General features: G+C 44.9%; 1 protein-coding gene across 2 annotated transcripts in view; it reads right to left on the bottom strand.

Annotated features, from left to right (window-relative positions):
• Nucleotides 1–5038, bottom strand: part of LOC112558142 (hydroxysteroid 11-beta-dehydrogenase 1-like protein) — a 31655-nt gene extending 26617 nt beyond the window's left edge. The window contains exon 1 of one of the 2 annotated variants that reach the window (XM_025228391.1): nucleotides 4793–5038. The gene's annotated coding sequence lies outside the window, so the exon portion shown is untranslated. Of the gene's footprint in view, nucleotides 1–4779 lie in introns of both variants that reach the window. The other variant, XM_025228387.1, reaches the window with a different exon arrangement.
• Nucleotides 5039–12564: the final 7526 nt, after the last annotated feature.

Raw genomic sequence — 12564 nt, 5'->3', positions numbered from 1 at the left:
AAAAAAGTGAAAATATGTTGTTAACTGACAAATCTTTTCTAATGATTACAGAAAGCATTAAAACAGTGGAACTCGGCCTAATTCTACCTTAACAATGTATGTCTGGTTAGGTCTTCAACAAAATTTGTTCAGCTTTTCTGTTTCATAGTTTAAATAAAGCAGGTGTTGAAGAGATTCTAAGATTTCGACCCATTTCAGTTGAAGTGTTGTTTTTGACGCTGTTGACCACTCACAGTGTGAGGACTACCATTGTATGGCGATAAAACAATGAATGGTTGGCAGCAGATGGTGTAGGGGATTGGTGGAGGCTAGTAATTTACTGCCCAGTCAAATGCCGGCTTTAGCAGCCTTAGTCCCAGCATGCTTCCCAAGCTGAAGGTGAAGGTGGGCTCGTGCTGAGCACTGCACGTGAAGCGCGTTGCTGCCATAAAGCGAACTCGGCCGTTGCCAGGGACGCGAACACTGAGTCGCGCGCAGCTATGGTCGCCGTTTATTATTATTATTTTTTAATACGACAAATGATGTCCAGGGAAAATATTATTCTCGTATATTAACGCTTGCAGAAAGCTGTCCACACTAGTGCGCTGTCTTCACTAAGCGAGTTTCTCAACCTCCAGGGAATCGAAAGAATCCAGCACCAACTTCGGGGGTAGAGGACATGAAAGGTGCCACGTACCTGCCTCACCTTTTGTACATCTTTCCCCAAGTCCAGTGATTTATGCGCAGGAAAACTGCAGCCAAGGGACAAAAACACTGACACAGTTTTATTACACACGTTTCTGCTTGATTATGCCAACTGCTCCACGGCTTTATAACCGAGGGATGCTTCGCTCATGTCTCGACCGCATTATCAATTAATACAAGTATTAAAGCATTTAACAGCCAAATATTAAGGAACAGTTAGTTTTAAGTAATATATTTTAAGTTATTATATTAAGTTATATTAGGTTAATATTATATATTTTAAGTAATATATTTAATCTTTTCGGCAAACTATCCGATCAGTTAATCAATTCCATGTCACAAACCTTGTCAAAGCTATGTACAGGGTGACTAGGGTGGGGAAGAGGGTTTGAAGTTTTTCGCGTGCTGTTCTTATAGTTAGGAACAATTCTAGAAGACACGGTGTACATGTATAACTACCAATAAATTATCACTATAGTCCTTCACCTGAGATAGCCCATATCTACAGCGAATAACACAATGCCTTGTGGCACAAGGTGGAGGTCGAGTAGGTCTGTCTCTGTCGACACAAAGGTTGCTGAGTCACTGTTTGCTCTTCTGATCATCGTCGGACGTAAATCTGCTCCCATTACTTTGTTTACTCCTAAGGGCTTTTAAAAAATATCAGTATACACTGGGTTTTTTTTTTCTCTCTCTCTCATGCAATTTATGATAACCGACATGACATTTTGAAACACATCTCGTAAAACTTTTTACAACACGAACTGTTTCACACAGGTCATTCTGAGCTGAATCACTCTTAATTGTCCTCAGGCGTTCACATGTCTGGTGGGACAATAGCTAAGCAACATTTATATTCTCTGCTGCATTATTTATTGTTTTTTTTAACACTTTAATGCAATAGATCACAGTCTAGTCATCAGTCAATTGCAATAGTACATATTAAATGCTAGAGAACCTCATAGCTCCTCACATCTCTCCTAAAAAGATAGAAACACTCGCTGTTTCTCTGTAGGCTACATTTTGATGTTTCACAAAGTTTATTCCTAGGTCCTCTTCTATGTTATATGTATACTAATGGCCTCTCTACCTATCACACCCTCTGAAACCCTCAATCAAACTAACATGAGGACTCGTTCTAAACTTTTTTATCTGCAAATTCTCCTGACATCAGGATTATTTGTGCATCGACTTTTACATTAACTTTCAATGTAATTACTACCTTGTACATTTTCATTTTCTTAATGTATCGTGAATGCTTTTATATTATTATATTTATGTTTCCTAAATAATTCCCCTCTTTAGAGCAAGGGTGACATTGTTTGATTATATTACTACCATCGTTAATAAACAATTTTTTTCTTTCCTATTGCAAGATTTAATAAAATAATAAGATGGATATGTGTGATTTTTTTCTTTCTCTCGCTCGCTCCCTGTGTACATGGTTTATCTTAATGGGTGCTTCAATTTTCATTTTCTTTACAATTATCATCCTTGCTTTCATGGAGTGCAGTTCTTCACTATGAGTGTGTGTCACCCTGTCACTGCTGGCGACCATCACACCCTTCCTCTCTCATGTTCAGGCCTGGCTCTAGATTAGACAAACTGAGTATATATATATATCTGCCACCCATTTATCTACAAATATTGAAATAATGACACGTTAACGCTTCGCTATCTTTTTCCCAGATAATTTAAATATTATATCTCGTCTTACTCAGTGCTTACAGGGATTGTCGAGGTTTGATTTGCGAGCTCACGCAGCAATGACAGGCTTCCCGAGCCTAAAATAATTTTCAAAGAAGCTCTAATCACCTGGCACCTTCAGTAGGTCGGAAGAACTAGAAGGCCTTTTAATACAGCAAGGAGCTAATGACAGGTTTTAGCCTCACTTTGATGACCAGAACACAGAAATTAATTGTCAAATTATTTTGTCTGCTCGACATTTGGCGGGGAGTGGGGGAGGGTATGGGGGAGGGGATGGCGTGGCGCACTCTCGTCTTTCGCTCGGGGGAAGACAACTGAGCACCGGGTACCCGTGTAAGGGAGACAGGAAGTTGAGGGTTGCCACTAGCAACGTATACGCCACCCCGTCTACAGCTCGCAGACCATTTCAAACTGTGCAGGTGACAGTTCCAGGGTTATCCAGCGTCTACAGATAGGTTCGTGACAGGTGTTTTCGCCTTTGTCCCGCCTTCCGCAGGTGAGAGATGAGCGCGGGTGGATGATAGCAGGGCAAACAGAAGGTTTGTTAGTAGGCCGACACAAGATAGCGGCTTCACTACAGCTTTGGCAGAGAAAAGGCGGGGTAGGAAGAGAAAAAAGATAGGGGTACTGGAGGTGGCGGGGTCTGGTCTGTAGTCGGCCTTAATCCCCCCTGCGTGCGGTAACTGTAGCTGCCGTACCGTTGACGTTTTCATCGAGGGCTTCCGTGATTCAGCCAAGACATGCTCGCAGCTGTCAGATTGCTCAACCTGAGCTCGGTTTCTGAGACAACTAAATCAGAGAGATTTAGTGCGCACAGGATCCACCTGACACAGCTCGTGGCTACTGCATTTCCCAGAGCTACCCAATCTGTGGTAAAACCTACAACAAGGAGATACTGGAAGCTACAGCGATTGCCGCAAAACTAGGAATGTGTGGAACGAACGACCAGATCATATGACATATAAGCCCTAGGTGCGAACTTATATAAAAAAAAAGTTCTCTCACTCATGCACTCACTGTTTCCTCACCCAACCACTCTATCAGTCACTACTCACTCATGGGTACGATGCATGTGATAGACATAAGTGTGAACAAACAAGGCGACATCAACAACAACAGGTGTGCCAGCATGACATTCCCGGCCCCACGACATTTCCCCCCGCTCTGATGACATGACCTGTCGACGAGTAAAAAGCCTGCGTCCCCGCCATTGTGGCTTCATTCTTGTCTCCTAAAGTCTAAATGTTGAAGGGTTGTGAGATCGTTTCCAGGCCGACAAGTGCCACGCTCCAAATATCCCCCCTTGCTCGGCAGGAACCTTGATACGGCAGGTTACCCGCCACACCTCCCTCACACCCTCCCGCCCGTCTGATTGCAGGAAGTGTAGTAGAAAGGGAGGGGCTCCAGCACACTACTGGCAGCGTGTTCATTTTGATTGCAGATGTACAAATTGATGTGTTGACGACCTGTAACGGTTAACTGACGACGACGGGTGATGATTCCTCTCCTAATGACGTCACGAGAAGATGCTGCGCTCGTCGCGTGGGATCATGCACTGCACCACTGCACGTCAATCCGTTAGCGTCCAACGCGTTCTCGCAATCTACACAGCAGTAACCTGTTCTTCAGGGCTCGCGACATTGTAAAGTAATTTTCAATTGTCAAAAATGTTGAATTACGAGACAAAAAATGTATCCATTCCTGAATTGCTAGCTTTTCAAGCGACGGCTCCTAGGCGAGGGAGACTAGCACCATGGTCACGTGCTTCCTCATCTGTGACGTCACACAAGTTGCTCTCTGTGTGGACGTGGAGCGCCCAGCCTGCTTACCGACTTTCCCCCCGCGGTCTCCGCCACATCCTCCCGCGTTCCCCTCCCCTTCGCCTTATTACCGCGCTGCTGTACTACAGACAGCCTGGTGTCGTCAGGACAAGCGTCGACCTGCGGTGCCATCGCCATTAGTGCCCACAGCACCAGGTTGCATGAACACGACTCACCCATTACGGGAATAAGCAGGCGCCAGAAGATGTAGCGCCGGGATGATTAAGCATCCATGGAGTCGCCACAGGCCCTATCACTCTCCGCAGCCGCGTCTCTCGCGCGCACTTGAGGTCAAAACAAGCAGCGTCAGGGTCAGAACACAGGTCGGCGAAAAATGGAAGAAACGAGGAGAGAAGGGTGGAGGAAAAGGAAAAGACGAGAGAGAAAAAAATCCTTCTGGATTCTATTCTCACTATCCAGCTAAGTCCCTTATCAATGAATGTCATATTTGTACAATTTTGCATGGAATGCCTAAAGCATTGCATCGACACACTCACAGACTCACAGGTACATCTGATCATGTGACTGACTTCAAAGCGACACACAGTAGCGATTACATATTACTTACCTGAGGTTCTCACCTGTAGAAAGTAGCAGTGCGCTCTCTTGATCTGCTCCGGCCTGAAGGTGCTCTCGCGGGACGCGCAGGTGATCGGCTGCCCGCGGCGCCCTCTTGATTCCAGGGGTGGGGGAGTAATGAGGAGGCCTATCGGGCGCGCGGCGATTAGCTCACGAGCGGCGCGGCGCGGCACAACCGCTGGCCACCGATGCCGGAGGTACACGTCTTTATAACGCAGGCCTGCCGCCACCTGGCTTACCTGCCTTTCTTACTGGGGCGTCTACTTTTCCTCCCTGATGCTTACATCTCCCTCACAATTGTTTTTTAAGATGATCTCACATCATAATCAGATTTTTTTTTTAATTGTCTTTTGTGGTTTTTCGTATTTGCACTAGATCGCAGTCTCATTAATACAAAAGCTCTTAGTGATGTTTACGCTTTTAGTTGTCACATCTCATGTGTGTATTCCCAAGATTACAGGTTCTCCTATATTTTAATATCTACTATCACACACACAGTTACATACCCACTTTATTTTTACGTACTCTGTTCTTTTATCTTTGTGTGCGCGTGTGTGTTGAAGATAGAACTTTGAATCGTTTTCTGGATGTTATCATTTTTTGTAAAGTTTTTTTCGTCTGGCGAGATAACTGCTTCTTATCTGTGGGATGTCAATTCACCGAGCTCTCTCTCTCTCACACACACACACACAGAGCTTCTAGTCTGGAGCCGGTAAATTACAGCCTTGTCTTGTACCTGACAACATGCCCCCCTGATGGTCGCCAAATTACACCCTGCACCTTCCCCAGGCTGGCAGCCTACACTTCAAAATTACATGTACCCGTATAACACGAGAGGCTAGACGCCCGATTGAGTGTTGTTGAGACCGTGTGACATACTTAATGCACGTGCACAGCATGTCCTTAAAATATTTCTTGCTTTTCGTACAAGTTTCGTGTTGTTACTCGTTTTGTATCGTGATTCACATCTGGCGTCTGCGCGCGCACACACTCTTCCTCTGTGTGGCTCATCAGGCAAGACACTCCAAATAAGTGGAACCTCGGTTAACGAACTTAATTCTGTTCGCCGTGTTCAGCCCCTGTTGACTCGCAGTTACAGGCATATATATATATACATTATAATGCAATATAAACGGAGTTAAATAAACATAAAAACATTAACGAAAGCATTGAAACATCGGAAAACTTGTTTTGACGGCGTGGTGTGGAGAGGGGTGGGATTACTGATTCCCCTCCATGAGCACACGTGACATTGTAAAAGATTCAACATCAGGTGAATTCAGTTAATTGCTCTTAATCTTCTTGGAGCCATGATTGAGTTGTCTTATTAAAATAAAGCACAACAATCACTAAATAAGAAGGCGCACAGGAACGACTGATCGTAACTGGTGTCTCGAGCGTGAATGATGACATGCTGGTCGGTCACGTGTGGTTCACGTGGCCGTTATCCGAAATTTTGTTCGCTATCCGAGACAAACTTTTAACGAAATTTTTGTTCGTTAACCGAAATATTCGCTATCCGAGGCGTTCGCTAACCGAGGTTCCACTGTAAGACAGTTGTGAAGGGAACATGACCTTATCTTTGATCTTCTGGCAGTTCATTGCACAATGGCTGTTATTATCTTTGTTTTTATTCCTTTATTGACTGCAGTGGCAGCCGCATGAAAACACGGTTTTCGCGTACCCGACGCTTGACGAGCAAAGGACACCTAAGGAGAGGTCCTCCTGCCCTCGGCTAGAGCTACGGCCGTATGGTATGTATGGTAGATATCAGTTTGTCTCTCCGGCCCCATTGCCGAGTGTACGCGACCCACATTAGGGCGGAGAGGGACCTTGCCGAGCGGTGCCACCCCACCAGCCCCTCCAGCCCCACCAGCCCCACCCTCATCTGGTGACGGCCGCCGCTACTTGATCTCCTGCGGTGGCCTGGGGGCTGACGAAATCACCTGCCGAGTCCCCCGCGCCGTCATCTCGCCACAGATCACACAGCACGGATAGTGTGATTATCAGACATCAAGGACTGTGTGATTTGTCATCTCGCCTCGTTTCTCACACGTGATCCGATCGCTGACGCGCGGGCTTGCGTCTGACGCGCATGTCTCGGCTCTCCACGTGCGGCCACCGGAAGCTGTTAGCTTCTTTATTAATTAAGAGACAGCCTCCTCCAAGCGTAAAACTGTTGAAAGGAGTCGAGTGTTGTAACGGGTATCTGGGGTACTACAGCGTCACAAACGACGTTTGGTGATAATGACGGCGATAATAAGACGTACTCTGGACATCATTAGGGCTGGTTATCGTCACGAGGGAGATGTGGAGGGCTGAGACTGTCAGACTGCCGAGAATACACATAGCAGCGACAGGGTTAATCTGATTGAGGGGACTAAGCTCTGACGACAGCTGTGACCGGGATAATCTGACTGCAATGAGCGAGCCGGTGACATTCTCCCATGGATCGGGTGGGGCTGGGGCTCCGTCAAGTGGTAATGGGGACAAGCTGATGACACTTCACAAATAATATCAATCAAGAGACGACACTGGAGATCCTCCAAAATTATTTTCCGCGCAGGCGTGACGGCTGTTGTCTTTCCACACACTCTCTCTCTCCGTCAAAGGAAGGAACCCACAGATGTGTCGGCGGGCGGGGATGGGGGTGAGAAGCCTGCATGTTGACACTTAAGTACTTAAGCAGCAAGGGAGGTAATCTGGTGTGACGTCACGACTGTACGCTCATTAACAACTCGATGGAAGACCTGACAGACGTGCTGACACTAAACACGAGTATTCATCTGCATTATACAGGTGGGAAAGGCGTGTGGCACGCAAGTTTAGATTGGCATGCGGATACACACGCGTGAATGCTCGCTCTCATTGGTACTTTCACACACAGAGAGACGAACAGACCGAATTCTTCACCAACTACATTCTTCAACCTCTTTTCCCGGTAAAATCAGAGAGAGAGAGATAAACTGTCAGCTGTGTCCACTTCCATGAAAACTTTTCCACACGTCTTCACGCGTGTCCCTGTGACATGTACATGTATATGAAGAAAAGTATTGTCAGGATTTCCAATTGATAAAGATAGGCCTTGTCCTCATGGTATTCATTTTCCTGCAGCCATGTTAACTCGGTATTCCACTTGAGGCATGACATCACGTGCATGCCTACATGCCCACACGATGTTATTCTTCGTGTAAAAAACAGTGTCCCAGCGTGTTGTCAGGTGTGGCTCAGCGTGTCAAGTGTGTCTTGGCCAGGTTGATGTTTACTGCCGCAACACGATCCAGTGAGAAGTGCACTTGACCATGTCTGCAGGCCAGTCCTGACCCCATGTCTCTCGTGGCCAGAATGTCGGCAGGTGAAATCTCAGGAGGCAAGGATCGGAGCCAGGTGTCGTCATCCAGCGCGTGCTTCTTTGATCTTTGCCACTACACGTGACTGTGCACGTGACGTCCTGGACCATCTCGCGCAGGAGCTTAACCTTAAAAAGACAAGACAAAGTTTGCACTAGACAAACGATTCTTGTTCGTGCAAGGGAGGAGAAGGTAATGTCACTGTCTGGAAGTCCGCAGGTGTCGAAGACAAAGCCGTTACTTGAGACAGCTACAGGTGGTTTTTTTTTCCGTTTTTGCTTTTTGTTTGGATAGCTTTCTTGTCTGACAATGACAATTCTTTATTAACAAGAGGCAAAGTAAGCAAGAAAATTTTTTCCATTTATCCCTCTCCCTAAACTAATTGAAGTAATTAAGTACTATGAGCATAATTAGTAGTAAACATAAGCTAGGGTAACAAAGGAGAGGGGAAGGAGAAAATATTCAAAAATGGTTGTTAAGAAAAAAAAACCTTGTGGAGGGACCGTGGGGGAAGGAAGAGACAGGCCATGTCGTTTGCAAATGGAGTCTCTAAACTCACAAAAGGAATCTTTGCTTACACCTCCCCTCCCCAGTTCTACAGTAAGTGGTTGTATCTCTCCCTACAAATGACACAAGTGCGTGCACACAGACTGGGTGAAGACACTGCTTTTGTTGTCATCTCCGTCTTCTGTGAAGTAAAAGCCGTCACGTGGTCTCAGCACTGTGTATGGCGGTTATGATATTTGGTTGGTCGCTGGGAGACAACTCGTACACCCACTTTGTGGTCCCCTCCCCCGCTCCCTCTGCAGGGTTTCCCGGAGACTTCTCTGAAGAGTGAGGGGTGGAGGTGAGCAGTAGCCTGATTATAGCCTGATTATAGCTGATAATCCTCACAAGGCTTATGTCAGCAGGGAGCTGAGGAGACAGAAAAACACAGGCAAGCATGCAGGCACACAGACAACAAAGACAGAATGGCATGACATTTTTATTTGCAGCAAAGGGTAAACTTTACTCTTGACACTGGCCTTCATCGGAGGAAGAAAAAAAAACCAACTCGAATATACGATAGGAGAAACACAAAAGGATGAAGAAAGTTCAAAAACACACAAAACAAGTAACAAGCAGAGTGAGTCGTATTCAGTCTTCAGCCTCATACGCAGGTTATGAAGGTCAGTGCCTACCTACTCCTTGTTATACAGCCTCACATCTAATCATCACTTCTTGACAGAGGTTTTGAAATAATTATTTCAGTAATTGGTCTTTAAAGACTTGTACTCGAGATACGAGTTCTTGAATGTGAAAAGACGACTGCCTACAGCGCACCATGCTCGAGCACTTCAACCTTTGAAGTTTTCATGATAGCAGTGTCACGTGTGCTTGGAGGCTCTAAGTTTAGGGTCGACAGTCGTCTGTTAGTATTTTGTCAACACAATACTTTTTGCCGCAGAACAAGCAGCTGTTTGTGTGGGCAGGTGTCCAAGCGATGCTGTGTGGTCAGTTAGAGACAACGCTTGGAATTCTCTCTCACCTCTTGCACCAAGTTCCATTGCCGCGCCCCTGGCACAGCCTCGCAGTGTACACAAGGTGTGTGTGGAACACGGGTGTGTGTGTGTGGAACACAAGGTGTGTGTGGAACACGGGTGTGTGTGTGGAACACGGGTGTGTGTGTGTGTGGAACGCGTGTGTGTGTGTGGAACACGGGTGTGTGTGTGTGGAACACGGGGGCGTGTGAGGCGGTGCCTACAGTCGCACATAAAGGTTTTATGCCCTCTCGATCGTTCATACATTTTCTTCGATTTATTTTCGCTCGCAGCTAAGATGTGCCGTGACCATGAAAATTATTATCGGCAGTGACGCCTGACACTTTATGGGGCTGTGCTTCTTTTATGGATTGATTGCCAAAGAGATATCTTTTGAGGAGCGAGAAAGAGAAACAGGTGTGTGAGAGAGGGATGAGAAAGTGTATAAAATTAAGGTGAAATGAGAAATGTATAAAAGTCAGGCAGAGGGAAGCTTATAAAATGGAGATGAGAGAAAAAGATTTTTTTTAAAAAAAGAAGGGGGAAGGGAGTCAAATTGTGTCATCAAGCGACATGAAGCAAAATCACTAGTGTTTTTTTTTTTTTGTTTTTTTTTTTTTGGTCAACTGTGACACTCTAGTATCCTATGCACATACACATGCGTACCAAGCTAGATAGATAAACAGCGAGCCAATGACGTGAACCTAATACCTGTCTACACATACCATGAAAGCAGCGGTAACCCTAGTTATTCGTCTATACACGCTGAGGGGAGCGGTTACCATAGTTACCTTCAAGCATCAATAATGTCTTTTCCGGTCGTTTTGTTTTCCTTTATTTTTCTATAAGTCTCCTCCCCGCCCCCAACCTCCTCTCCAGTCTCCCGTGTACTGTTCAGGCCAAGTTAGCCAAGGTGGGTTTAGGTTCGTTTCCCGGCAACATGGAACTATACTGGCTTTGCTAGTAACTGGGCAATGCAATGACAAGAAATCACATTCCCAAATTACAGTGGCATTGTGATGGTGCTTTTTACAAAATAGTCTTGAAGAGAAAGTGTCATAGGTTACTACTTTCATGAATAGCCTGAAATATCTACAAGCACATCACAAAGTCTTGACAGACAGACAGACAGAGAAGGCATAAGGTAAACTTCCGAGGAAGATATCAGAAAACAAAACGGAGGATTAAAAAAAAAAAAGAAAATGAAAAATACTAAAATCCAAGTACACAGTATGAACAAACACAAAAGTGAAAGTTTTTATAAAGCAAGATTTCTGTTTGTTTGTTTCTTTGTTAAGATGATAGACGACAACAACATAAACGACTCTATCTAAATACACAGAAGAACGCAAAGACCATATATCGATGGCACTGATTGATCTTTGACCTTCTTGCCCAATATGCAAATGAGCCAGCCTTGTTCCGTATACATTTCAACTCTAGTTACAGAATTCATTCTATTATAAGTATATTTTTGAATTGTGTAGCTAGAGTGCATTCTGTAGCTACAGAATGGAATTGTGTATATAAATATAATGAATTGGATAGCAACCTCTGAGTATAATATAAATGAAATACTTTGGTTTTTAACGAGTTTTTCTCTCCTTACCTACAGAATGAATTCTGTAAGTATAGAATGAAATCTATAGCTATAGAATACATCCTATACTTATAACATGAAATGTATAGCTATAGAATACACCCTATACTTATAAAATGAAATGTATAGCTATAGAATACACCCTATACTTATAAAATGAAATTTTATAACTATAGAATGAATTGTATAGCTGTAAAATGAATTCTATAAGTATAAAATGCATTGTATAGCTATATAGAGAAAATTAGAGAGAATTCTCCTCTTGGCGCCACGTGGACTAAGCACCTGCAGTCGGTAGCACCTGCCGTGCCCTTTGCCCGACTGTTGGTGTACGCACGCCTGCGTGACGGTGTGTGTGTGTTCCCCAACTTCCATTGATGCGTTGTCTGGTATTGCAGTAACATTGCCGATGGCTGGGGTTGTGGATGTTGAGGCAGATGGAAGCAGGTGAATGTGCCTGCGATCCGGATTAGTCAAAGAAAGTGAGGGCACCAGTGCCGAGCATATGTTCTTTAGTTTAAGAAACACGTACGCTTTCGCGATAGAAGGCCAACTGCTCTGAAGATAAAAAGTCTGAGCTCGCTCCCTCCCAAATGCCTATGGGAATCCTCCCGCCTGGATTATATGGTCGCAGCTCCCGCCTGCATTACGTGATGGCAGCTCCCCACTTGTATTAAGGTGGCTTCCACCCGTATTATCGAGGCTAACACTAAAGGTGAAGCGAATAAAGCGAGTCCGCCGGCCAACTAAACAAAATTCTGTCTCAGTGCCAGTGCCCCATTCAATGCAGGGCGGCTTACAAAGCACACCTGGTCACAGGTAAAAAGGGGAAAGTTAATCAAACAAAAAGCAAACCATTTATTTCCCTTTAGACGCACACTATTGAAACAGCTCTCCGCTGGCTTATGCTCTTTATGAACAGTTTCTCTGAACTGGGTACAAATAATGTAGTGGGGTAAGCTAGTCAAAGGGCGAAATCAATCTCTTTCTCACGCGTGCACGCGCACACACATTTTAGAACGCAGATGTGTTTTTTTCCTTTTACAAAATATCACCATTTAATAACAGTGAAAATGTACTCAAACAGTCGTCAATGCACTGACTGAAATTGGGTGGTTGCCGTGCATCCTGCTAATTTTAACTATGCGTATATACAGCCAGGTGTCCCTTAGGTTTAAACTGACAGCTGGCTACTAACCCGGTGTTAGATTCTTTAAATATGGTGTCAAGATGGTGGGTGACGTTCACAAATCAACCTGGACTTTAAAGGACTGTTGGGGTGTAATTGTTTCTAATGATTGGTT

This window comes from Pomacea canaliculata, linkage group LG2, assembly GCF_003073045.1.
Source record: "Pomacea canaliculata isolate SZHN2017 linkage group LG2, ASM307304v1, whole genome shotgun sequence".
Lineage (NCBI taxonomy): Eukaryota > Metazoa > Mollusca > Gastropoda > Architaenioglossa > Ampullariidae > Pomacea > Pomacea canaliculata.
Note: the sequence above shows the minus strand (reverse complement) of the source record. Positions and strands in the feature narration are given on the sequence as shown.